Source organism: Stenella coeruleoalba (assembly GCF_951394435.1).
Source record: "Stenella coeruleoalba genome assembly, chromosome: X".
Taxonomy (NCBI): domain Eukaryota; kingdom Metazoa; phylum Chordata; class Mammalia; order Artiodactyla; family Delphinidae; genus Stenella; species Stenella coeruleoalba.
Genome location: NC_137152.1, coordinates 56638358 through 56665904, shown reverse-complemented (window position 1 = coordinate 56665904; position 27547 = coordinate 56638358). Strand labels below are relative to the sequence as shown.

Below are 27547 nucleotides of genomic sequence, written 5' to 3'. Positions count from 1 at the left end.
CAGAGAAAATAAACTATGGTTACCAAAGGGGAAAGGGTGGGGGATAAATTAGAGGAGTTTGGGATTAACGTATACAAACAGGTATATAAAATAGATAAACAACAAGGACTTACTATATAACACAGGGAACTATATTCAATATCTTGTAATAACCTATAATGGAAAAGAATCTGAATATATATATATATATGTATGTATGTATGTATAACTGAATCACTTTGCCGTACAGCTGAAACTGACACAGCATTGTAAATCAACTATACTTCAATTAAAAAAAAATGTCAGGGGACTTCCCTCGTGGCCCAATGATTAAGACTCCACACTTCCACTGCAGGGGGCCAGGGTTCGATCCCTGGTCGGGAAACTAAGATCCCACATGCCGCATGGGGCAACCAAAAAAAAAGAAGAGAGTCAGTGAGTGGAAGGGATAGAGGCCAGACAACTGTAGGTTGAGTGGTGAATAGAAGGTAAAGGAAATGAAATGACAGCAATGGGTAGGGCTAACTCTTTCAAGAAGCTTGCCATTTAAGACAAAAATCTCAAGTGAAGAAAGAAATATGTATAAGGATGCTCACCTTAGCTTTTTTGTATGATAGCAAAACCACAGAACTGTCCTAAATGTTCAAGAAGGAAGAGATAGGATGTCCATAGTGGGGTTAGGGAAAGTGGTAAATATTGGAACAGTGATTGAGAAGAATAGGAGAAGAAGCTCACCAGAGATGAGTGAAAGGATCATGAAGAAGCCCACAAAGTGTATGTGCAGTTGGAAACCAGATTGGTGATACCAGTCTGTCCCTTGGTGCAGTTTTCTGCAATAGTGGCAGAACAGAGAAGGCACATTGCGGGGGCTGACCTGGAGTGATGATTATTCCAGGCAGATGGGGCAAAGGGACAGAGGTTGAAGGTGATGGTGAAAGAGGGCTCAAGAGTATAGTCATGTGGTCTAGGCTGGATGTGGAGTCAAAAGGGGGCAGGCAAACCAGGAGAAAATAGGGATCAGGGCACTGGGGTGTCTTTGTGAGGTCAGAAAGCAGAGAGTGGGGTGAAGACACAAGAGAATTGGTAGGACCAGAACTTGGACTCAGTGTAAGATATTGGAGGCAACATGATAGAAAGGGCATAGATTTTAAAATCAGACATACTGGAATTTGAATTACAGCTCTAATATTGAATAGCTATATGACTTTAGGCAAGCTCCTTGAACTCTATAAACTTCAATTTTCTTATGTGCAAAGAAGGTATAATGACCCCTGTCTCACAGAAAAACTGGCACATGGTCATGGTCCGATAGCTGTTAGCACCCCCCCCCCCCGCCATGTCTCCCACTCAACACTTACTGGGCACCGATTATGAAACATTCTTTTCTGGGGACACCAAGATAAAGGTCACTTCACTTCCTTTTAGGGACTTATGGATTAGGAAAAGTGACACAAATACAAGGAGGTAAATAACAATACAGTGTAAACAGATAAATTAAAGTTCTAGTTGCCAAGTACAATAATAGCAGGATGAACACAGTGCTGTGGGAATGCATTGCAGGTGTGACTAATAGTGCCTAATGGAATGAGGGAAGGCTTCCCTGCAAAGCTGTTCAGCCCAATTTTTAGTTCTAATGTAGCTTGAAAGAAAGTAGCAGGAAATGGGGAGATGACTCTTTAAGGGCGAACAGCTGAGAAGCTTTTGCTTTTATTTTCCCAGACAGTGTTCCAAGGGTCAACAGTTTCAAAAGAAGGTGTTTGTTTAAGGAAAATGACCTGTGGGGGTCTGTTACTGAGGAGAAGTATGGAATGAAGTGAGAGGCATTTAAAACGATTGAGAGGAAAGGCAGTAATTAAGAGTTTAAGGTTACAGGGGAGGTAAAATCTGGAGCCCAGGTTAGGAGTTTACTCCTAAACAGGATACAAAATAATCCTTTCTCTAACATTGAGGGGAAAGACGGGGGACTTCCCTGGCCGTCCAGTGGTTAGGACTCCACGCTTCCACTGCAGGTGGCCCGGGTTCAGTCCCTGGTCAGGGAACTTAGATCCCACAAGCTGCATGGCGTGGCCAAAACAAATTGAGGGGAAAGAAAAAAAAGATACAAATAGACAAAGATAATTTACATCTAAAAAGAGGAAAGAAGTCCATTTCTGGAAATTGCATTCTAGCTGTATGCAATTTTTCTTGGTTTTTATAAACCAAGAATATTTCCTTAATATATTCACAACAAATTTGAGGAGCTAATCACTACAACGGATAGAGCTGCCAACTGTTGGTGAAATGGAAGCAACAGAAATAAAGAGCCTCCAAGCCCTCCCCTCTGCACCTGGGCAAAGGGGGTGCTGGCAGCTGCGGCAGCAGGAGAGGACAGTGACAGGGAGCGGCCACCTTCTCTCACTTGCTTTCACCTTCAGTTCTTAACTGCTTACTATATGAGTCCCTATTGCCCACTCTAATCTTTATTTGCTCCAATCCACACATGAGCATACCACATGAAGCAATTTTCCAACCTGAATTTTGCCCACTTCTGAATAGAATTGGCAGCCCATGTGGCAGCTGTGCTGACTTAATGGACCCAAAAACACTTGGCTGCATCACGCTCTCTCCTGACCTTTGCAACCACCAACTCTCCCTTTCTGGGATAATATCCCACAGTTACTTCCCTGGCATGCACCTGCAGGAAGTAGACTTTCTGAAATGAGACTTGCTGGCAGTGACATGGAGCTAGCATCTCTGCCTAGCCCCATGAGGAGCATGGTAGGGGGTAGACTTAGGCACTGGGAATTTACCAACTGCTTTATGCCTAATACCTCTTCAAATTACACCATTTAATAAAATCAGATGAATTAATTAAAACTCTGCATTGTAGAGACCTTCAATTAATTGCTGCTTTCTTGCTTCTGCTCTAAGCACATGCCACGGTAACAAAATGTCTGTACAAATTGGAAACGGTCTCCTTGTCCTTTTACTATTAACATGAAAAATGTCTACATTTCCTGCTAGATCACGCATTGGCCTTGTAAACTTTAGGACTTTTTTTATAACCAGGAAAAAATTCCAGGGGAGGATGAGTATCCCCATAAGGAGATAGAGTTTCTTCCAAGATAATGAAGAAAACAATTTCTCCTCAGAGGAATACTACAGAGGGATGAGAGCCCAGGAAGATGAAGAGACTCTGCTTCTTTAAAGAGAATGAGCAGACCTCACTGAAAAGAAGCATAAAAGAAAGAAAACTAACCTTAATTGAGCACCTACTGTATGCCAAGTACTGTGATAGATGCTTTCACAGGCCTTATTTCATTTAACCTTCACAACAACCTTGTGAGGTGTTTATCTACATTATAGAAGAGAAAACTGTGTCTTAAAGAGTTAGCTGGTTGGTCCCAAGGTCACACAACTAGTGAGTGAGTAGTAGAGGAGAGTAAGGGAAAATCCGCAAAGATACTTGGACAAGAGAATAGACCCCTCTTACCCCATTTTGAAACGAGTGGATTGGTTTCTTTTAAGACTCAGTCATTGCTTCTTATAAAGCCACCAATCCAAGAAGATCAGGGCCCCACACTTATGACCTCATTTAGCCTTAATAACCTTCTAAATGCCCTGTCTCCAAATACAGACACATTGGGTGTTAGGGCTTCAGCACATGAAGTTGGGGGAGTCGGGGGGACACAATTCAGTACATAGCAGATGAGATGCATAAAATATGTGACTGTACACAAAGCTGTACTTGCTGTTTGTAATACTGCTAGGAGGTTTGGGTTCTTCAAAAACAGGAATTTGGGGAATTCCCTGGCAGTCCAGTGGTTAGAACTCTACGCTTTCACTGCCAGGGGCCCGGTTTCAATCCCTGGTCAGGGAACTAAGATCCCATAAGATGTGTGGCACAGCCAAAAACAAAAAAAATGCTTCTAAAAAAAAAAGAAAGAAAAACAGGAATTTTGATAAATTCTATTTTGTACAATTTCCATGAAAAAAGTATTATGATTTATTTATAGTTGTACATGCTGAATTGACTATAGTTTTGAAAGGAGGAAACTTTCATTTTGACTAAGTATCATTAAAAATACAAATCCTGGGGCTTCCCTGGTGGCGCAGTGGTTGAGAGTCCGCCTGCCGATGCAGGGGACACGGGTTCGTGCCCCGGTCTGGGAAGATCCCACATGCTGCAGAGCAGCTGGGCCCGTGAGCCATGGCCACTGAGCCTGCGCGTCCGGAGCCTGTGCTCCGCAACGGGAGAGGCCACAACAGTGAGAGGCCCACGTACCACAAAAAACAAAACAAAACAAAACAAAAAAATCCTTCACTTAAAATTTAAATGTGATGATTAGAAGAATTTTCCACAGACTAACTTTGGGCTTTGTACATTTCAAGCTTTGTTTCTCCTCTGCTCCCCAACATGTCTAAGACAGGGCACTATAGGATACATTCATATGGCTATAATACCTCTGGCTCTCTCTGTTTTGTGTAAAGATGCTGGGTGAGCCAAGACATCAGGTTATGGGAGCATTCCTGAAGCCATTCCTACACCATTAGCAATAAATTAACTATACACATAAGTCATTGCAAACCACATAAATATATCCCATTAAACCCAAACTAAATCTATCCACAACTCAATTTCCTCTTAGCCACTCCAGTGCCACCCAACACAAGGGGGATGTCTGATGGAGGAAAAGTCAGACTGGAGAAAAGTCTTAACTGAATATGGTTAAATATCTTACTTTGCAAATTAGATTATATATTTTTTTTTATTTTATATAATGTACATATTATTTTACAAGGGTATATATATATATATATATACCCTTGTAAAATAATGTTAGGGCTCCTCCCAGGACCTTGGAAAGTGTCTGTCCAAGTGAGGGACTTTGAAGATTTATGATTAGCTTCATTGTAAATTAGCATCCAAAGAAAGATATATTCAAGTTGCTCTAAGTGATCAGCAAAAGTTTCATAAGGGAGGTAATATATGAGCTGAATCTTTAAAGATACTCAAGGGGAGGACATTTCAAGAAAAGTGATTGCAGGTACAAAGCCAGAGAAAGGTAAAAGAGCACATGATCTTGGGGAACTATAAATAGTTTACTATGTATGTAGGGTATCTGAGGAAATAGTGGGAGATGAAGCAGCAGAGGCAGACCTGCAATTGAAAGACATCAGGCTTTTAGAAAGTCATGGAAACTCTCGCTTATATTCTTCCCTAAGCTACCTTAAGTTCTCTTACCTTCATTGGGAGAAAGAAGTTAGTTTTATCCGTTCCTGTTATGGGTGTGATACAACAACTAGACAGGAAATCAGGAAAGATAAAGAAGAACTCAACACAACCATCAACCAAGAGGATCTAACTGACAGTTATAGGACACTTCACCCAATAACAGCAGAATATACATTCTTCTCAAGCACCCATGGAACATATACCAAGATATACCATATAAAAATGATGGAGTAGGCAATGCCGAGCTACCATCACTCCACAGAAGCATAGAAAAACAAACAGAAACTGTCAGAAACAACTTGTCAAAACTCTGGAAACAGTCAAAGGTTTACAGCAATCAAGAAAATGCCAAATCAAAGAAAAGTCAACTTTACAATGGTAAGAAACCACAGTGAGTTATCACTTCATACCTGTTAAGATGGATATTATTTTTTAAATGGAAAATAGCAAGTGTTGGTAAGGACATGGAAAAATTGGAACCCTTGTGCCTTATTGGTGGGAATGTAAAATTGTGCAGCTACTGTGGAAAACAGCTTGACAGTTCCCCCAAAAGTTAAACACAGAATTACCATATGACCCAGCAATTCTTCCTCTAGGTATATTCCCCAAAGAATTGAAAGCAGACACTTGTATATCACTGTAATTACAGCATTATTTTAAAAAGCCAAAAGGTGGGAACAACCCAAATATACATCAAAAGATGAATGGAAAAACAAATATGGTATTTACATACAATGGAATATTACTCAGCCTTTAAAAGGAATGGAATTCTAATACATACTACAATATGGATGAACCTTAAAAACAGTATGCTAAGTGAAATAAGCCAGACACAAAATGGCAAACAATGTATGATTCCACTTATATGAGGTACTTCGAATAAGCAAATTCATAGAGACAGAAAGTAGATTTAGAGTTTACCAGGGGTTAGGGAGAGGGAAGAATAGGGAGTTATTGTTTAATGGGTTTGTAGCTTATGTTTAAGATGATTAAAAAGTTCTGCAAAAAAAAAAGTTCTGCAAATGCATAGTGATGATGGTTGCAGTTTTGTGAATGTACTTAATGCCACTGAACTGAACGCTTAGAAATGACTAAAGTGGTTTAAAAATTTTTTTTCAACAAGGTGTTGGAAGATATAGTTGAAGAAATCTCTAAGAAAACAATTAATAGGTAGAGAGATGAGAAACGGAAAAGAGAAAAATAAGAAAATTAAACAATTAATCCATGAGGTCCAACATCCAATAAAAATAATTCTTGAGAAGAAAATTAAGGAGAGGAAATTATCAAATAAATAATAAAAGAAAATCTCCCCCAAACCTAAGGACATTAATTTCCAGACTGACAGGGCCCACTGGTTGCCCAGCACCATAAAGGAAAAACACACCTCAAGTCATATCATAAAACTTTAGAGCAAAGGGGAAAAGAAATTATTCTAAAAGCTATAAAGCTTCTAGGGAGGAAAATTTGGGGTCACACAAAAAGGTTCTAAAATCAGAATGCCTTTGGACTTCTTATCAACAATACTGAAAGCTTGAAGACATTGGGCCTTGAATTCCATATGCAGCCAAACTACCAATCAATTGCAAGGATAGAATACAGACATTTTCAGGCATGCAAGTTCAGGAATCTTGGAGTAGGTACCCAACAAAACGAGGGCAGTAAATCCAGAAAGCAGAAAACATATGATCCAGGAAACAGAGGATCCAATGCAGGAGAGAACAGCAGGGATTTCTCAGGATGGCAGTGAGGAGAAGGTCCCATATACCAGCTGTACAGAGGCCTAGAAATCAAACAGTCCAAATTGGAGAGCTTCAGGGAAAGGTTCTGAGGAGAAGGTGGAATTCACAGATTGCCTGGTGTGGTTGACAATACTGAGAATACTACAGTTTTGTCAAAGAGTGTGGCATGAGTTAGTGATAAATACATAGGAATTGATATGCATTAATGATAAGTACATAGAAAGCTAGACAACATATATAAGGTGAGGTAATTATTAATTCCAGGAAAAAAATTTCCAAGGAAGGAAAAGTAGCCATACTGTATAGCAGCTGGCTCAGCTGTGAACAGTATTTGTTGTCACCATAACTTTAAACACTGAATGTTAATTTGGCCAACAATTCTGGGATAATTAAATGTGGAGTATGAGACAAGGTGAAATGTGTGTGTAGATGGATGTGGGAGATAGTAGTAGGACTCAATTATAATCTTCCATAGAAGGAAGTCAGTAGAGCATATCAAATATTGAAAAACAACTACCAATCTTCTCATTTTATTTGAATATATACAGAGAAGTACTAGAAGTGACTAAAAGAATGAAATGTGGCTGTTTGTTGGAAATAGAAATTGGAAACGTGAAGGGATAAGTTAGAGAACTGCTGTGTGTCATCGTAAGACTTAGGTAATGTTTAACTTTGTAAACTATGTGCATGTTATTAAACTATTACTTTGATCAAAATACAAATGAAATAAATAAAAGTTAAGGGTCATATCAAGGTGTACCATGTAATCCTAGTTCAAATGCAATGCCCCCTGGAATAAACTGTTAAAGGAAAACAACAGCTCATGGTACAAGTAAAAAGGTACCTAGCTTTTTAATGGTAGGAGAGCTTTATGGCATTTTTACTTGCCCTTGTCCTACTCCCATCCCAACTGGGCAGCACTCTCGAAAATATGTTCCTAGTGTAGAACCCTGGACCATGGTTCAAGAGGGAAGAGAGTAGACCTTATTTGAAAATTACTGTGTAGATTTATTCTAACCTGTCAGGGGCTACCTGGATGACAGATGCAGGGTACTCATCTCTGTTACACCTAACTTGAAACTCAACTAGGTCATAAAAGTGGTGAGCATTGCTTGAAAACATCGTAATGTAGATGAACAACCCACAGATTCCTGAGGCAAAAGATTGCAGTTTAGACATAAAATAGACAACCTAAGGCCTGGGAGGAAAAGCCAGAGAGAGTATTTCTTTGGAAAATGAAGGCAGTCAAAAGCACCTGTGTATATGGGGAAATGCCCAGGGCATATAGCATGCTCAGAAAAGACCTGAGAAGACCTTAAAGACTGGAAGAGGTGTTTTTTGTCATTTTAAAAAACTCCTGACATTCAAGGAAATCTGTCAAAATGCTAGCAATTCACTAGAAGCTTCAGGCACAAGATCAGTGAATTTGAAGATAGGAAAATTAAAATTACCTAGTCCAAGGGACAGAAAGAAAAAAAGAATGAAGAAAGGAGAACAGAGCCTAAGGGACCCATGGGACACCATTATGGGAGTCCCAGAAGAAAAAGAGAGAGAGAAAGTCAGAAAGAATGTTTAAAGAAGTAAAGGCCGAAAGCTTCCCAAATTTGATGGAAGACATTATCTACACATCCAAGAAGCTCAATGAATTCCAAGGAGGATAGATGCAATCCACACCAACACTCATTACAATCAAACTCTTGAAAGACAAACAAACAGAATCTTGAAAGCAGCAAAAGAGAAGCAACTAGTCACATACAAGGGATCCTCAATAAGATTAAAAGCTGATTTCTCATCAGAGACCATGTAGACCAGAAGGTGGTTGGATGACATATTTAAAGCACTGAAAAAAAAAAACCTGTCAACTAAGAATTCTATATTCGGCAAAATTCTTCTTCAAAATTGAGGGAGAAATTAAGACATTCCCAGATAAACAAAAGTTGAGGGAGTTTGTTAACACTAGACCTACCTGAGAAAAAATGGGGCAAAAAGAAGTCCTTCAAGTTGAAATGAAAGGACACTAGACAATAACGTGAAGCTATATGAAGAAATAAAGTTCTCTGGTAAAGAGAACTACATGGGCAAGCTAGTATTGCACTTTTGGTTTGTAACTCCACTCTTTCTTTTCTACATGACATAAAAAACAAAGCATAAGAATAATTATAAATCTGTTATTGGGCACACAATATCTAAAGATGTAATTTGTGACAACAACAACATAAGGAAGGGATGGAACTGAATAATAGCAGAGTTTTTATATGCTATTGAAGTTAAGTTGGTATCAATTCAAACTATATTATAATAAATTTAGGATGTTAAATGTAATTCCTATGGTAACTACAAAATAAATGTTCTTTTAATGTACAAATGGAAATGAGAAGAGAATCAAAAAGGTTCACTACAAATAATCAACTAAATACAAAAGAAGACATTAATGTAATAAATGAGGGACAAAGATAGTATAAGAAATGGCAGAAAGCCTTCCTTATTAGCAAACACATTAAATGTAAATTAATTAAAGTGTCCAATTAAAGGCAGAGATTGGGCAGAGTAAATTAAAAAAAGAAACTACGGTGCAACTGTATGCTGTCTATGAGAAATTTACTTTAGATCCAAAGAAATAAGTAGGTTGAAAGTGAAAGAAAGGATGGAAAAAAATATTCCATGCAAATGGTAACCAAAAAGAGCTGAGGTTGGCTTATACTAATATCAGACAAAATCGACTTTATGTCAAGAAGTGTTACAAGAGACAAAGACATTATATATTGATAAAAGGATCAATTCATCAGGAATATATAACAATTATAAACCTATTTATACTATACAACAGAGCCCCAAAGTGTAGAAAGCAAACATTTACAGAATTGAGAAGAAAAATAGACAGTTCTACTGTAATAGTTGGAGACTTCAAATACCACTTTCGATAATAGTTAGAACATCTAGACATAAGGGCAATAAGGAAATAGAGAACTTGAATAGCATTATAAACCAATTAGACCAGAAGGATACGTAGAGAGAACATTCCCCCCAACAACAGCAGAATGCACATTCTTTTCAAGTGGACATAGAACATTCCCCAGGATTGACCATATGTTAGGCCACAAAACAAGTTTCGATACATTTAAGAAGATTGAAATCATTCAAACTGTCTTTTCTAACCACAGTGGAATAAAGCTAAAAGAAACAACAACAGAGGGGAAAGTGAGAAGTTCAAAAATATGTGGAAATTAAGCAACACACTCTTAAAACAACTAATGGATCAAAGAAGAAAACACAGTGGAAATGAGAAAATACTTTGCAATGAAAGAAAATGAAAATGCAACATATAAAACTCATGAGATGCAGCAAGAGCCATAATCAGAGGGAAATTTATACCTGTAAATGCCTACATTAAAAAGAAGATCTCAAATCAATAAACTACTTTTACATCTTGAGGAACTAGAAAAAGAAGAGATAACTAAATCCAAAGCTAGCAGAAGAAAGGAAACAACAAAGATTAGAATAGAAATAAATTAAATAGAGAATAGAAAAACAGTACAGAGAATGAACAAACCCAAAAGTTGGTTCTTTGAAAAGAGGAACAGTGACTTGCCTGGTGGTGCAGTGGTTGAGAATCCGCCTGCCAATGCAGGGAACATGGGTTCAAACCCTGGTATGGGAAGATCCCACATGCTGCAGAGCAGCAAAGCCCATGCACCACAACTACTGAGCCTGTGCTCTATAGCCCATGGGCCATAACTACTGAGCCCATGTGCCACAACTACTGAAGCCCGTGCACATAGAGCCTGTGCTCTGCAGCAAGAGAAGCCACCGCAATGAGAAGCCCACACACTGCAACAAAGAGTAGCCCCCATTCACTACAACTAGAGGAAGCCCACGCACAGCAATGCAGCCAAAACTAAATAAATGAATAATCTTTTTTTTAAAAAAAAGAGCAACAAAATTGACAAACCTTTAGCTAGACTGATAAAGAAAAAAGAGAGAGAGAGAGAAGACACAAATAACTAAATTCAGAAATCAACGGAAGGACATTGGGACTTCCCTGGTGGTCCAGTGGTTAAGAATCTGCCTTACAATGCAGGGGACGCAGGTTCAATCCCTGGTCAGGGAACTAAGATCCCACAGGCCGTGGGGCAACTAGGCCCAAGCACCACAACTACTGAGCCCATGTACCACAACTAGAGAGCCCACAAGCCACAACTACAGAGCCCACATGCTCTGGAGCCCACACGCCACAACTAGAGAGCACGCATGTCACAACTACTAGACCCACACACTCTGGAGCCCATGTGCCACAACTAGAGAGAAGCCCGTGAACCACAACAAAGAGCCCACACACCTCAACGAAAGAGCCCACATGCAGCAACTAAGACCCAGTGCAGCCATAAATAAATAAATAAATAAATAAATAAATAAATAAATGAAGGACATTATTGCCAAACTTACAGAGATATGTTTTAAGATTATAAGAGAATGCAACTAACAATTGTATGCTAACAAATTAGATTGCCTAGATGATATGGACAAATTCTAGAAATAAAAAAGTTACCAGAACTGACTCAAGAAGAAATATAGCATCTCAATAGATCTGTAACAAGTAAAATATTTAAATTGAATTAGTAATGAAGAACCTCCCAACAAAGAAAAGTCACAACCAGATGGCTTCACTGGTGAGTTTTACAAAACATTTAAAGAATTAATACCAATTTGCCTCAAACTCTTCCAGATAACTGAATAAGATTGAACACTTCCCAACTCATGCTAGGAGGCCACCATTGCCCTGATACCAAAGCCAGATAAAGACCTAACAAGAAAAGAAAATTACAGCCCCAAATATCTTATGATTATAGATGCAAAAGTCCTTTAACAAAATACTAGGAAATTGAATTCAACTGCATATTAAAATGACCAAGGGGAATTTAACCCAGGTGTGCAAGGATGGTTCAACGTAAGAAAATCAATCAATATAATACATCACATTAATATAACAAAGGGGAAAAGCTACATGATCATCTCAATTGATGCAGAAAAGGCATTTGACAAAATCCAACACCCACTTATGATAAAAGCATTCAGAATGTCAGGAATAAACAGAAACTCCTCAACATGATAAAGGGCATTTACGAAAAACCTACAGCTAACATAGTCAATGGTGAAAGATGAACACTTTCCCACTAAGATCAGGAATTAAGACAAGACACCCACTTTTACCACTGCTATTATACTAGAATTTCTAGCCAGAGCAATTAGACAAGAAAACAGGAAATAAAAGGCATTAAGATTGGAATGCAAGTAATAAAACTCTCCCTATTCACAGATGACATGATCATACATATAGAAGATTCCAAAGAATCCACATGAAAGCTACTAGAGCTAATGAACAAACTCAGCAATTTTGCTGGTTACAATACACACACAAAATCAAATGTGTTTTTATACACCAGCAATAAACAATCCAAAACTTTTTAAGAAAGCAATTCCATATAGCATCCCAAAGAATAAAGTACCCAAGAATAAATTTAACCAAGGAGGTGAATGACTGGTACATTGAAAATTACAAAATATTTGCTGAAGGAAATTAAGGAAGACCTAAATAAATGGAACAGCATCCTGTATTCACGGATTATAAGACTTAATATTGTTAATATGTCAGTACTGCCCAAAGCAGCCTATAGATTCACTGTAATACCTGTCAAAATCTCAACAGCCTTTTTTTTTGCAGAAATGAAAAGGCCAATCCTCAACTTCATATGGAATCTCAAGAGGCCCCAAATAACCAAAACAATCTTGAAAAAGAACAAAGTTATAGGACTCACTTCCCAATTTCAAAACTTACTACAATGCTACAGTAATCAAAACAGTGTGGTATTGGCAGAAGGACAGGCATATAGACCAATGATATAGAATTGTAAGTCCAGAAATAAACCCATACATCTATGGCCAATTGATTTTCAACAAAGATGCCAAATTCATTTAATGGGGAAAGAATTATCTCTTCAACAAATGGTGCTTGGACAACTGGATATCCACATGCAAGACAATGAAGTTGGACTCCCTACCACACACCATATGCAAAAATTAACTCAAAATAGATCACCAGTCTAAATATAAGACCTAAAACCATAAAATTCTTGAAGAAAACATAAAACATAAATCTTCATGACCTTGGAATTGGCAGTGGATTCTTAGACATGACAACAAGAGAAAAAAATAGATGAATTTGACTTATAAAAATTTAAAACTATTGTGGATCAAAATACATTATCAAGAAAGTGAAAAGAAAATCTATAGAATGGGAGAAAATATTTGCAAATCATCTAATAAGGATTTAATATTCATAATATATAAAAAACTCCTAAGCTCAACAAGAAGACAAATAACCCATTTGAAAAATTGGCAGGCTGGGTGCGGAGCGGTGAGGTGAAGGGATCGTGCTGCAGGGACAGCAGGCCTTCCCCGGCAGCTGCCGCAGGTCAGATCATTCACTCCTGTGGGCTGGCGCAGCCACAGGGAGCACCCTCTGGCCAGCGGACAAAGGGTTAAACACACCAGTGGTGACCGCGGGCTGGATGTGAGAACCTCGGCACGGTGTCCGCACTGCAGGTGCACCCGGGTGGGCGGAGCGAGCCGGCTGGCGGTGACGTGACCGACCGGCCGAGGCTCCCCTTCCCCTGCAGGGGTCGCTCGGCTCTTCCACAGGCGCCCTCTTTTCTAACTTGAAGGCAAAAGGTGGTGCCTGTGGACCGAGGGAGAGCCTGGCTCTGCCATGCTGGGAGCGGCAGTTACTTTCACCAGTTAGGGCGCAGGGGCGCGTGTGGCATGGACGCGCTGACACAGGTGACCAATGGGATTGGGGCTCAGGGGTGGGCCACGTGGAGTGGGTGTGGTCATAGTCTGGAGCCACGGTTTCTAGTGAGGCAACCACCAGAGTTGCGTGGAGAGCTAAGCTGAGTGGCGGTGGGGTGCTTCTCTGCCCCCAAGTAGAAAAGCCTACCAATGCTTTCTCATTTGGATCCAGGCTCCAATTCGGGAGTCTGGTAGCTGGATCCCCTAGGAAGAAGAGTTCTCAAGCAGTAAGAAGAAAGCCTTTCAGTTTGGAACACTTCTTTGCAGATGGAAATGGGGAATGGATTGTCAGACCAGACTTTGATCCTGTCCAGCCTGCCTTCATTTCAGTCCTTCCACTTTGTCATTATGGGTTTGGACTCTGCTGGAAAGACAACTGTGTTATACAGGCTGCAGTTCAATGAAATTGTAATACCGTACCTACCAAAGGATTTAACATGGAAAAAATTAAGGTAACCTTGGGAAATTCTAAAAGTAACTTTTCACTTCTGGGATGTAGGTGGTCAGGAGAAATTAAGGCCACTGTGGAAGTCATATACCAGATGCGCAGATGGCATTGTGTTTGTTGTGGACTCTGTTGATGTTGAAAGGATGGAAGAAGCCAAAACTGAACTTCATAAAATAACTAGGATATCAGAAAATCAAGGAGTTCCTGTGCTTATAGTTGCTAAAAAACAAGACCTGAGGAACTCATTTTCTCTCTCAGAAATTGAGAAATTGTTAGCAATGAGTGAACTGAGCTCATCAACTCCCTGGCATTTTCAGCCCACCTGTGCAATCATAGGTGATGGACTGAAGGAAGGACTTGAGAAACTACATGATATGATAATTAAAAGAAGAAAAATTTTGGAGCAGCAGAAAAAGAAAAGATGAATGGTGATAACCTTTTAGGTCTGTGTGGAGTAGGTTTTCTGTGGTCTGATTTTGACAAATGGAAGAGTGTCGACAGCCTGGTTTGCCTGCCTGCCCTCCTGGATGCTGTTAAAGCTTTGTTTGGTTGAACAATCAGATGTCCAACTCTGTTGCCTTGTGGAAGATGAGTAAATACAGTGCTTCTTAAAATGGCCTCTTCTCCCTACCCCACAAATCTTTTGGTACTACCATTTTGGGAAGCCAAGCAAAGATATAAAATTGACCAGAAAACAGCTGTGGAAATTTGACCTGAAGTTAGTGAAATAAAACTTTGAAGAGTGTCAGCCTAAAAAAAAAAAAAAAAAAAAAATTGGCAATGCACAGAAATCTCTTGCATTCCTATACACTAATGATGAAAAATTTGAAAGAGAAATTAAGGAAACACTCACATATACCATTGCAACAAAGAGAATAAAATACCTAGGAATAAACTACCTAAGGAGACAAAAGACCTGTACGCAGAAAACTAAGACACTGATGAAAGAAATTAAAGATGATACAAACAGATCAAGAGATATACCATGTTCTTGGCTTGGAAGAATCAACATTGTGAAAATGACTATACTACCCAAAGCAATCTACAGATTCAATGCAATCCCTATCAAACTACCAATGGCATTTTTCATAGAGCTAGAACAAAAGTTTCACAATTTGTATGGAAACACAAAAGACCCCGAATAAAAAAAGCAATCTTGAGAAACAGAAATGGAGCTGGAAGAATCAGGCTCCCTGACTTCAGACTATACTACAAAGCTACAGTAATCAAGACAGTATAGTACTGGCACAAAAACAGAAATATAGATCAATGGAACAGGATAGAAAGCCCAGAGATAAACCCACGCACATATGGTCACCTTATTTTTGATAAGGGAGGCCAGAATATACAATGGAGAAAAGACAGCCTCTTCAATAAGTGGTGCTGGGAAAACTGGACAGCTACATGTAAAATAATGAAATTAGAACACTCCCTAACACCATACACAAAAGTAAACTGAAAATGGGTTAAAGACCTAAAGGTAAGGCCAGAAAGTATTAAACTCTTAGAGGAAAACATAGGAAGAACACTCTATGACATAAATCACAGCAAGATCCTTTTTGACCCACCTCCTAGAGCAATGGAAATAAAAACAAAAATAAACAAATGGGACCTAATGAAACTTAACACCTTTTGCACAGCAAAGGAAACCATAAACAAGACGAAAAGACAACCCTCAGAATGGGAGAAAATATTTGCAAATGAAGCAACTGACAAAGGATTAATCTCCAAAATTTACAAGCAGCTCATGCAGCTCAATATCAAAAAAACAAACAACCCAATCCAAAAATGGGCAAAAGACCTAAATAGACATTTCTCCAAAGAAGATATACAGATAGCCAACAAGCACATGAAAGAATGCTCAACATCATTAATCATTAGAGAAATGCAAGTCAAAACTACAGTGACGTATCACCTCACACCAATCATAATGGCCATCATCAAAAAATCTGTAAACAATAAATGCTGGAGAGGGTGTGGAGAAAAGGGAACCCTCTTTCACTGTTGGTGGGAATGTAAATTGATACAGCCACTATGGAGAACAGTAGGGAGGTTCCTTAAAAAACTAAAAATAGAACTACCATACGACCCAGCAATCCCACTACTGGGCATATACCCTGAGAAAACCATAATTCAAAAAGAGGCATGTACCACAATGTTCACTGCAGCTCTTTTTACAACAGCCAGGCCATGGAAACAACCTAAGTGTCAGTTGACAGATGAATGGATAAAGAAGATGTGGCACATATATACAATGGAATATTACTCAGCCATAAAAGGAAACGAAATTGAGTTATTTGTAGTGACGTGGATGGACCTAGTGTCTGTCATACAGAGTGAAGTAAGTCAGAAAGAGAAAAACAAATACCATATGCTAGCACATGTATATGGAATCTGAAAAAAAATGGTTCTGAAGAACCTAGGGGCAGGACAGGAATGAAGACACAGATGTAGAGAATGGACTTGAGGACATGGGGAGGGGGAAGGGTAAGCTGGGGCGAAGTGAGAGAGTGGCATGGACTTATATATACTACCAAATGTAAAATAGATAACTAGTGGGAAGCAGCCACATAGCACAGGGAGATCAGCTCAGTGCTTTGTGACCACCTAGAAGGGTGGGATAGGGAGGGTGGGAGGGAAGGAGACGCAAGAGGGAGGAGATATGGGGATATATGTATATGTATAGCTGATTCTCTTTGTTATAAAGCAGAAACTAACACACCATTGTAAAGCAATTATACTCCAATAAAGATGTTTAAAAAAAATTGGCAAAGGAATTAAATAGACATTTCTCCAGAGAAGATTTACAAATGGCCAATGAGCTCATGAAAAGATGCTCAACATCATTAGTTATTAGGGAACTGCAAATCAAAACCTCAATGAGAAACCACTTTACTGGGATAACTATAATTTTTAAAATGAAAATAGCAGGTGTTACTGGGGATGTGGAGAAATTCGAACTCTTGTAAATTGCCACTGGGAATGTAAAATGGCACAGCCACTGTGGATAACAGTTTGGTGGTTCCTCAAAAAGTTCAGTATAGAATTACCATATGACCCAGCAGTTACACTCCAAGTTATATGCCCAAAAGAACTGAAAACAGGGACTTAAACAGATACTTGTATTCGGTGTTTACTGTAGCATTATTCACAATAGGCCAAAGGGGAAATAGCTCAAATGTCCATCAGTAGGTGAATGGATAAACAAAACGTGGTATATCCATACAATGAAATACTATTTGGCCATAGAAAGAAATGATGTTCTGATATAAGCTATGACATGGATAAACCTTGAAAGCGTTATGCCAAGTGAAATAATCCAGGCACAAAAGGACAAATATTTTATAGTTCCACTTACACAAAATATCTACAATAGGCAAATTCATATAGACAGAAAGTAGGTTAGAAGTTACCAGGGATTGGGGGAAGGGAGAATGGTGAGTTATTGCTTAATGGGTACAGAATTTCTATTTGGGGTGATAGAAAAGTTTTGGAACAGATAGTGGTGATGATTGCACAATACTGTGAATGTACTTAATACACTGAATATTATACTTAAAATGGTTGCAATGGCATATTTTATGTTTTATATACTTTATCACAATGATATTAAAATTTTAAAAATAAAGATAGACCACATCGTGGACCACAAAGAAATCTCAGCAAATTTAAAAGAAGGAAATCAAACAGGGTATATTTTCTGACCAAAATAGAATCAAACAAATTAATAAAGGATAATAGGATAATCTCCAAACATTTAGATACTTAAAGAACACACTCCTGAATAATCCATTTGTCAAAAAGCAAATTTCATGGAGAATCACAAATTACATTTAAATGATTTAAAATGAAAATACAACATATCAAAATTTGTGGGACACAGCTAAATCAGTGCTGAGAGGGGAATTTACAGTACCAAATCCTAAAAAAAAAAAAAGGATAATCTCAAATCAATAATTTAAGTTGCCACCTTAACATACTAGGTAGAGCAAATTAAATGAAACTGAAAACAATAATAATATAGAAAATGAAACAGAAAGGTGGTTCTCTGAAAATGTCAGTAAAATTGACAGATCTCTAGCAGGACTGACAAATTTAAAAACGGAGAAGACATAAATTGCCAAAATCAAGAGTGAAGTGGGGTATCACCACAAACCCTACAGACATCAAAAGGGTAATAACAGAATACATCTAACAACTCTACACACATAAACTTGACAAGTTACATAAAATGAACTGCTTCCTCAAAAACCACATACTACTGCAACTCGCCAAATATGAAATTATTTGAATAACCTATAACTATTAAGGAAATTGAATTTGTATTTGAAAACTCCCAAAAAGAACGCTCCAGGCCTAGATGGTTTCACTGGAGGATTCTACCAAATGTTTAAAGAAGAATTCAAACCAAATCTAAATCTTTCCAGAAAATAGAAGAGGAAGAAACACTTCACAACTCATTTCATTAAACCAGTGTTATCCTGATAACAAAACCAGACAAAGACAGTACAAAAAAAGGAAAACTACAGACCAATATCTCTGCTCTGTGCATTCCATAGCTGAAAGACATAACAAGCAGCATCTGAGGAGCATACAAAACAAAAAGGAAAAAATAGAACTGTCCCTATTTGCAAATGACATTATTGTCTACAATACAATCCCAAGGAATCTACAAAAACCTCCTAGAACTAATAAATGTTTTCAACAAGGTCTCAGGATACAAGATTGACATACAAAAATCAATTGTATTTCTATGTACTATCCATGAGCACATGGAAACCAAAATTTAAAATACAATGCAATTTATAATCAGCTTTTAAAAAATGAAATACTTAGGTGTAAATCTAACAAAGAATATACCAGGGCTTCCCTGGTGGCACAGTGTTTGAGAGTCCGCCTGCCGATGCAGGGGACACGGGTTCATGCCCCAGTCCGGGAAGATCCCACATGCCGTGGAGCGGCTGGGCCCGTGAGCCATGGCCACTGAGCCTGCACGTCCGGAGCCTGTGCTCCGCAATGGGAGAGGCCACAACACTGAGAGGCTCACGTATTGCTATATATATATATATATATATATATATATATATATATACACACACATACCAGACTTGTATGTTAAAACTACAAAACCCTGATGAAAGATATCAAAGATCTACATTCATGCAAAGACATACCGTGTTCATGGATTAGAAGACTCCACGTAGTAAAGATGTCAATTCTTTCCAGATTTATGTACAAGTTTAAAATAATTCCTATCAAAATTCCAGTATGTTTTTTGAAAATATAGACAAGATTATTATTAAATTTATATGGAAAAACAAAGGAACTAGAATAGCTAAAACAATTTTATAAAAGAAGGATGAAGTGGGAGGAATCACTTTACCAATTTTGAGATTTAATATATAGGTACAGTAATCAAGACTGTGTGGTATTGGCAAAGGAATAAACACATCAAAGAGCAGAATAGAGATCCCAGAAACAGACCCACACAAATACAGCCAACTGATTTTTGACTAAGGTCCAAAAGCAATTCAATGGAGGAAAGACAGCCTTTTCAATAAATAGTGCTGGTGCAGTTGAACTTCCATCAGCAAATTGGTAAATTTAGTTTAAGAAAAAGTAGAAATCTATTTTACTGTTTTTGCAGCTTCTCTTTAGATTTGAAAATTTTCAAAATAAAAAAATTGGGGAAGAGACATATAAAATATATTGCAATTATATTTATTTACAGTGGAAGATATACCTGTTGGGTAACCACAATAGTCTTATCTACTCCAAGGGCATTTCTTTCCCAGGATCAAGGGACCTAGGAAACTGAATTAGTAAGTCAGAAGGTTACTTGATGAGCATGGAATCAGAGTAAAGGAAGTGACTGTTTCATAATTGAGTCTACATCCTTAGGGACCACAATATGTGTGTCTGTCATATACGTGGTCTACCCAGCTCCCTCTGCTCTCCAGCCACTGCACAAATGTACACACTTCCCTCTCCCATCCCTTCCTGTCCCTCTGCATAGTGAGGAGTGGGGGGTGCTGGACAAACAGTCACATATCTTCACTCTCTAATCCCTCTTTTTCAAATAACTCGTACACCACCTCTCTGTAGCACCTTATTCTTCAGAGAGTTTACAGTAAAACTGATTAGATTGCAGCTTTCTTCGAGTACATTCCAGTCTTGCAGATATGCCCTGATCACCTTGATTACACTTGGATATTTCCCAGGTCTCCATCAGCAACACATCTACAACCATGTCTTTGTGTTATTTCACTCTCAGAATCATTCTGAGCCTATCTCCAAATTCCCGGGTCACCTTACTGCAGCCTAGACTCTGACTACACTTATTTCTTTAGTTTGATTTATTTTGTCAAGGTCCCATCATAGACAGATTTTTTTTCAAGGTGTTGACAATATTACTGCTGCTTTTGGTGTCTTTGCCACTGCTCTACAAATGTATTTTTGCAAACAGTATGACCTAAAGAAGGTATAATAGATGAAATGATAAAATTAGATTTTATATATATATATATATATATATATGAAAGTGCTTTGAAAGTTAAAAGCACTGAACATATAAGAGATGATTATTGCTGTAATTTAATAGGTAAAGCCACTGGCTGCTTCAGGCCAGCCCTCATAGGAGAGGAGCACTTGAGGATACTCCAGCCAGTCTGCTCTGTAGTTTTTCCACCTCACATTTCTCTCCCATTTTCAGTCACATGATGATTAAGTCTCTGGGGAATGAATCATGCTGCCAAAGCCACAGAGACTGATTTATAAAGCACACCTCAAGGTGGTCATTTATAATGAGCAGTATATTAGGCAAGACAAGACTTTGATCAACAGCATAAAGGCCCTCCTGGCTGGTGGGTCGTCCCAGTCAAGAAACAAGTTATACACCATAAAGCTGCTCAGCAAACACCTAATTAGAACAAAAGGAATTGGATAGTCTCCAGAGTTTTGTTCTTCTTTTAATCAAGCCTAGGTACCTGAGAAATTGCCCTTCTCCATACTAGGAATAGTTCTGTCTACAGAAGCAAAGACGCCATTGTCCAAAAATAGACAGTCCTCTCCATGGTCGTTCCTGGAGATGCACTGACAGATTTTCTCTTGTTCACCCATCTCACTTTGCCAGTCATCTAAGTACCTGTCTTTACAGCATTACCTCGAGACAATCATGTTACAATTTTTGACATTACAGTTTACCTTAACATTAGTAACATTTTAGGGTGGTCATTTCTTGACACCTTAATATCTCCGTTTCGCAATATACAACAGGTTACCATGGCAGGCAGGCCCCATTGTTTACCACTTCAAAATGTGCTCATCCAACAGTGCCACAAAGAAACTTATGCTTCACTTCTTAAACTTTTTCATCTTTTTCCCCATCTGCCAAATAGCCAAAGTGCACTCTAGTGCCTTTAGGATATTACCAAAAGCCAGTCTGTTGCTTTGGTGCAAAAGTGTGGGTGCTACCTGAAGGCAAAAAGGAATACCTGCAGGTCTGTACCCAGCACCAACTGGGAACCAGAAATCTAGTCTGCTAAAGTTCAAAGGGAATGGAGAAACCTGAAGCTTAGAAAAGATAAATGATTCAATAAAATAGTATATATGAAAGTGCCTAGCGCAGGCCCTCAATAATAGTTAGGAAAAAGAAATGAGCAAATTGTCCAAGGTCTCCCAAATAGTGAGTGGTAGGGCCAAAACTCACGTAGTTGTTTCCCCACTAACACAGTGCCTCAAAAGTCATCTTGAAAAATATTTTGCTTTCCATCCTACTTTTCAGAAGTATTTTGTGGGGAAGAGCAGAGAGAAGCATCTGCTCGTATTTCATTGTAGACTGGAACTTGTTGACTTCAGCGTCAGAGTAACTTTCTCTGAAGCCTTCCCTGAGCCCCTTCTTGTTAGCCCCAGCGCCCTTTGATTAAATTCTGCCTTTTATTATCACTTGCACTTCCTTCTCTCCTATTTCTGGCCTCCTGAATATAAACTCTTGAAGTGTCCACTCATCTTTATACGTCTCACAGTGAGGCCCAGCGTAGAGTCTGGCATATAGTAAGTACTCAACAAATTTCTGGTAATTTGAATTGAGTTCCATTAGCTGCAGCTTCTGTGATTCTCCATGATTTTTTGCCTGAGCCCTCTGTCTCCTGTCTCAATTCCTTTTAACAGTTTTTACTACGAGCTGGGTGAAACTAGTTATGCTATCCTCAAGATTCCACGGAACTCTTTTCAAAATCTTTTCCTCCATTTTTCTTCACAGCTCCATTTTTGGTGAACTCTGCTTCCATCACCCCTTTCATTCATTCATTCACTCATTCACTCACTCACAAATGCACAGTGAAGTAGACAGAGGGGCCCTACCTTTTAGAACTTGTAGTCTCCTGGGAGATCAGCAGTAAACAAGTAATAAAATAATTGCAGATTGTGATAAGTGCTAAGGAAATAAACAGATGATACCGAGATCAGGACTGACCTCTCTGAGGGGATCAAATCTAGGTCTGAAGTACCAAAGCCATGAAGAACCCAGCCAGACAAAGCTGCATTTCAGGGAACAGCATGTGAAAAGGTAGGAAAGAGCTGGATATGCTCAAGAAAAAGCAGAAAGGTTGTGCGACTGGGGTGTATTGAGTGAGGTGAGGGGGGTGGGATGAGGTCAGAGAGGCAGGCAGGAGCCACACTATGTAGGAGACTAGTAGGCTGAGGTAAGGAGTGTAATCTGACTCTAATTGTAGTGGGGGTCAAAGAGTTTTTAAACAGAGGAGTAACGTAAGCGAATTGACATTTTTAGAAGATGGTGCTGACTACTGTGTGGAGACCACATAGTGTGGGGACAAGAGAGGGTGCAGAGACCACTGTCCAGGCTAATACACTGGTCCAGCTGAGGACTGCTGGGGCCTGGACTAGGGTGGTGGCAGTGAAGATGGTGTGATTCAAGAAATATTTTTGAAGTAGAATTGAAGAATTCTGGATTTGCCGATAATTTGAATGGGGAACCTCTTTGTTTTACTCTTTAGGAAGGTAAAGCACAGGAAGACTAAGTTAATAGGGAATAATTTTTGTGCTGTAACTGAACCCTGATTTCCTAACTGCTGGTCTCGTGTTCTTTCTGTGTACTACTGTGCTTTTCATAATCTTCAGCAATTCTCACTACCTTTGTGTCTTCTCCCAAATGCAATCATTCACCAAATCCAGCCCCCTCCTTTTCTGTGCCCCCTGAATCTCCTGCCTGCACTTGCCATGCCCATTCTGCTCTGGGTTATTGTGACTGCCTTCTGGCTGGCCTTGCTGCCTCCTTCCAGCCTTGCAGTGCAGGTCATTTTTCATGGCTTCGCTTCAACCGTGTCTCTAATAACTCTCCAGCAACTCCCTACTCATTCAAATGAAAATCCAGACTTTGGGCAGTGGCTTCATAGCACTTCCCCAGCTAGGTCCACCCAACCCTTCCTGTTTGCTCTCGTCTCCCATTATAACCCAGCCCACATCTTCAATTTTAGTCTTTTTGTGGCTACCCCTCCCAGCTCTGAGCTATTAGGCCAGCTGCTTTGTGTATGAAATTCCCCTCTTTTGCTCTCTCTTCTTGACTAGCAAGTCATAGATTTTTCCTGAATCATTTCAGTCATTCATTCTTTATTTCATCAAATAATAATTGAGTACCTCCTTTGGGCCCGACACTACTAGCTACTAGGCATGAAAAAATCAGTAGAGATGGTACCTGCCCTCAAGCAGCTTGGAGTCTGTTGGGGGAGGCAGATCTGTAATCAAATAATCACGATGTGTTGTATTAAGTGGCCCAGGGGCTATAGATACAGAATGCTGGAGCTACACACAAGAAGTAGCAACAAACCCTACTGAGGGAAACAAGAAAGGCTTCACAGAGGAGGTGGCATTTGAATTGAGTAGAAAGGTATATAAGTATTTTTGAAGGTGAAGAGAAAGAGTAAGGGCATTTCTGGAAGAAAGAATCCATTGTTATTTGATAATCATAATAGCTAGCAGGTACTGCTTTTTCAGGTATATATATACTTGTGATAGGGCGGCATATGCTGGGATTATAGTGACAGGTTCAGTACAGCTGGAGTATGGGACACATAGAAAAGCATATTGGAAAATGAGAATAGAAGGAGAGATTGGGACAAGATTCTACAAGCAGTAGGAGCCAGGAGAGATTTTTTTTTTAATTTATTTTTTGGCTGTGTTGGGTCTTCATTGTTGTGTGCAGGCTTTCTCTAGTTGCAGCAAGTGGGGGCTACTCTTCGTTGTGATGCATGGGCTTCTCATTGTGGTGGCTCCTCTTGTTTCAGAGCACAGGCTCTAGGCATGCGGGCTTCAGTAGTTGTGGCTCACGGGCTGTAGAGCACAGGCTCAGTAGTTGTGGCGCATGGGCTTAGTTGCTCTGCAGCATGTGGGATATTCTTGGACCAGGGCTCGAACCCATGTCCCCTGCATTGGCAGGCAGATTCTTAACCACTATACCACCAGGGAAGTCCCCAGGAGAGATCTTTAAAAGAGGGAGTGGCAGGCTTCCCTGGTGGCGCAGTGGTTGAGAGCCCGCCTGCCGATGCAGGGGACACGGGTTCGTGCCCCGGTCCGGGAAGATCCCACATGCCGCGGAGCAACTAGGCCCGTGAGCCATGGCCGCTGAGCCTGCGCGTCCGGAGCCTGTGCTCCACAATGGGAGAGGCCACAACAGTGAGAGGCCCGCGTACCACAAAAAAAAAAAAAAAAGAGGGAGTGGCATGATCAGTTTTGGAACTGTGGCAGCTACAGTTGGTACACAGGTTATAGAACCATGGAGGTGATTACAGAGGTCACGTGAGAGATGAAGGCTTCAACCAAGGTGAAGGCAGAGGGAACAGAGAAGAGGACATATCTACACTAAGACTGACAGGGTTGGGAGTCTGATTGGACATAGTGGAGTGGGAAAAAGCAGAATCAGGAGATGACTCCAAGATTTCTAACAGGATACCATTAAGTGGGATAGAGAACAGAAGAGGAGAAAGGGTTTAAGACAGAAGATCACGAGTTTATTTGGAGCAATCTGAGTTTGAGTCACCAATCAGCATACAAGTAGAAAAGTCCAGGAAGCAAATGGGTACAAAAGTATGGTGCTCAGAAGAAAGCTTGCCACTCACAGCATCTAAAAATTCATCCATTCTCTAAGCGCTATATCTCTTCCTGTGTATTCTGAGTGTTATGCTAATTGTACACTTGTCTACCCTAAAAGTCAGGGGTCCTCCTCAGTATGAAGCTTATGTCCTTGCAGTAGCCTACAAGACCCAGCATGGTCTGCCCTCTATCACCTCTCTGACCTCATTTCCTACTGCTCTGTCCTCCACCACACTGTCCTGCTTGCTGTTCTTAGAAGGTATCAGGCACAAGGCACACTCCCACTTCAATATATATTTTGCACTGGATGTTTCCTCTGCTTAGAATGCTTTACTGTGGATGTTCACATGACTAACTCCTTCAAGTCTTTGCTCAGTTGCAACTTTTTCAATGAGACTTACCCTGACCACCATATTTAATACTATAGTTGCCCATCCCCACTCCCTGACCACTCACACTTTTTTTTCACCAATAGCACTAATCATCTGCTAACATACAGTGTAATTTACTTATGTATTATGTTTATTGTTTATCAACTCTGTCTCTCCTCTAGAATGTAAGCTTCTTGAGGGCAGAGATTTTTTTCTTTTATTCACTAATATATGTCAAGCACCTAAAACAGTGCTTGGAGCATGATAAACACTCAGTATATATTTATATTTGTTGAATAAATGAATGGGAGTATAGGTTCCTGCATCAGTCTCCCTTCTAAAATTTTTGTTTGCATGGGCCTTGTACCCTCAGGGCCAAATAGAAATATAGGAAGAGGAAATGAGTAGATATAAGAATAACTTAATGCCATTTGGCAGCCACACATTTCTGGTGTATTAAAATAAAGCCTTTCTTAACTGGCTCCTTTCATAGTTTGTATGACTTATTGCTACTGTAGCAAATTACCACGAACTTAGTAACTTAAAACAGCACAAATTTATTCTCATACAGTTCTGGAGGTTAAAAGTCTAAAATGGGGCTTCCCTGGTGGCGCAGTGGTTGAGAGTCCGCCAGCCGATGCGGGGGACACGGGTTCGTGCCCCCATCCGGGAAGATCCCACATGCTGCGGAGCGGCTAGGCCCGTGAGCCATGGCCGCTGAGCCTGCGCGTCCAGAGCCTGTGCTCCGCAACGGGAGAGGCCACAGCAGTGAGAGGCCCACGTACCGCAAAAAAAAAAAAAAAAAAAAAAGTCTAAAATGGGTCACAGGACTATATTCCTTCTGGAGGTTCTAGGGAAGAATCTGTTTCGTTGCCTTTTCCAGCTTCTAGAGGTCTCCTGCATGCCTTGGTTCATGGTTCCTTCCTCCATCTTCAAAGTACATCACTCCAACCTCTGCTTCTGTCACCACATCACCTCTCTGACTGTGTATTTCCTGCTTTCCTGTTTCCCTTATGAAGATCCTTGTAATTACATTGAGTTCACCCATATAATCCAGGATAATCTCCCCATCTCAAGATTGTTAATCATGTCTGCAAAGTCCCTTTGGCCATGTAAGTTAGCATATTCACAGATTCTGGGTATTACGACTTGCACATCTTCAGGGAGCAAGCATACAGACTAAGACACAGATTGACAAGGGTTTGTTCAAAGGTGTAACCTAGTTCTGAAGACACCACACACCCTGGAGACATGTGTAGATTCAAATGTTCTAGGGCAGCACTATCCAATAAAACTTTCACAATGATGGAAATGTTCTATATCTGCACTGACCAATACGGTAGCCACATGTGGTTATTGAGCACTTGAAATGTGGCTAGTGGGACAGAGGAACTACATTTTTCATTTTATTTTATTTTATTTTCACTAATTTACATTTAATAGCCACATGTGGCTAAGTGGTTAGTATTGGACAACAGAGGCCTGCAGCTGGGGGAAGGGACAGACAGTAAGGAAAATTTTTTTGTCTAAGTTTTAACTTTGAGTAGAATTTTTTTTTAAATACCTCCCTGAGATTTTATGACACCTGGTTTGGAGATTGAATATATATTATGTGAATGGCACAAAAAATCACAGGCCACGATTTTTAATTTAAAGTGGACCTAGGTTTGTGATGCCTCAAACACCAGGGAAAATCAAATTGAAAGCTTTCATGGGAGAACACTGTTACTCTCGGGCCACATGGAAATCCCACAGAGAGTTCTAGCAAAGTCCTTCACAATCAAAAGTCACAATTTACACAAGAAAACCAACTTCCAGGAGGAAGCAGTCAACAGGGAAAAAAAGA

The 27547-nt window shown here is 39.6% G+C and overlaps 1 protein-coding gene, 1 long non-coding RNA gene and 1 pseudogene across 4 annotated transcripts in view; 2 read left to right on the top strand and 1 right to left on the bottom strand.

The window, feature by feature from the left end:
- HDAC8 (histone deacetylase 8) overlaps nucleotides 1–27547 on the top strand; it is a 244890-nt gene that overhangs the window by 129753 nt on the left and 87590 nt on the right. The gene's annotated exons all lie outside the window — the stretch shown is intronic.
- Nucleotides 1–27547, bottom strand: part of LOC307180951 — a 142285-nt gene that overhangs the window by 81728 nt on the left and 33010 nt on the right. The gene's annotated exons all lie outside the window — the stretch shown is intronic.
- Nucleotides 14050–14652, top strand: LOC307180735 (ADP-ribosylation factor-like protein 4A; annotated as a pseudogene). Its single transcript has one exon. The product of its transcript is annotated as an ADP-ribosylation factor-like protein 4A (transcript).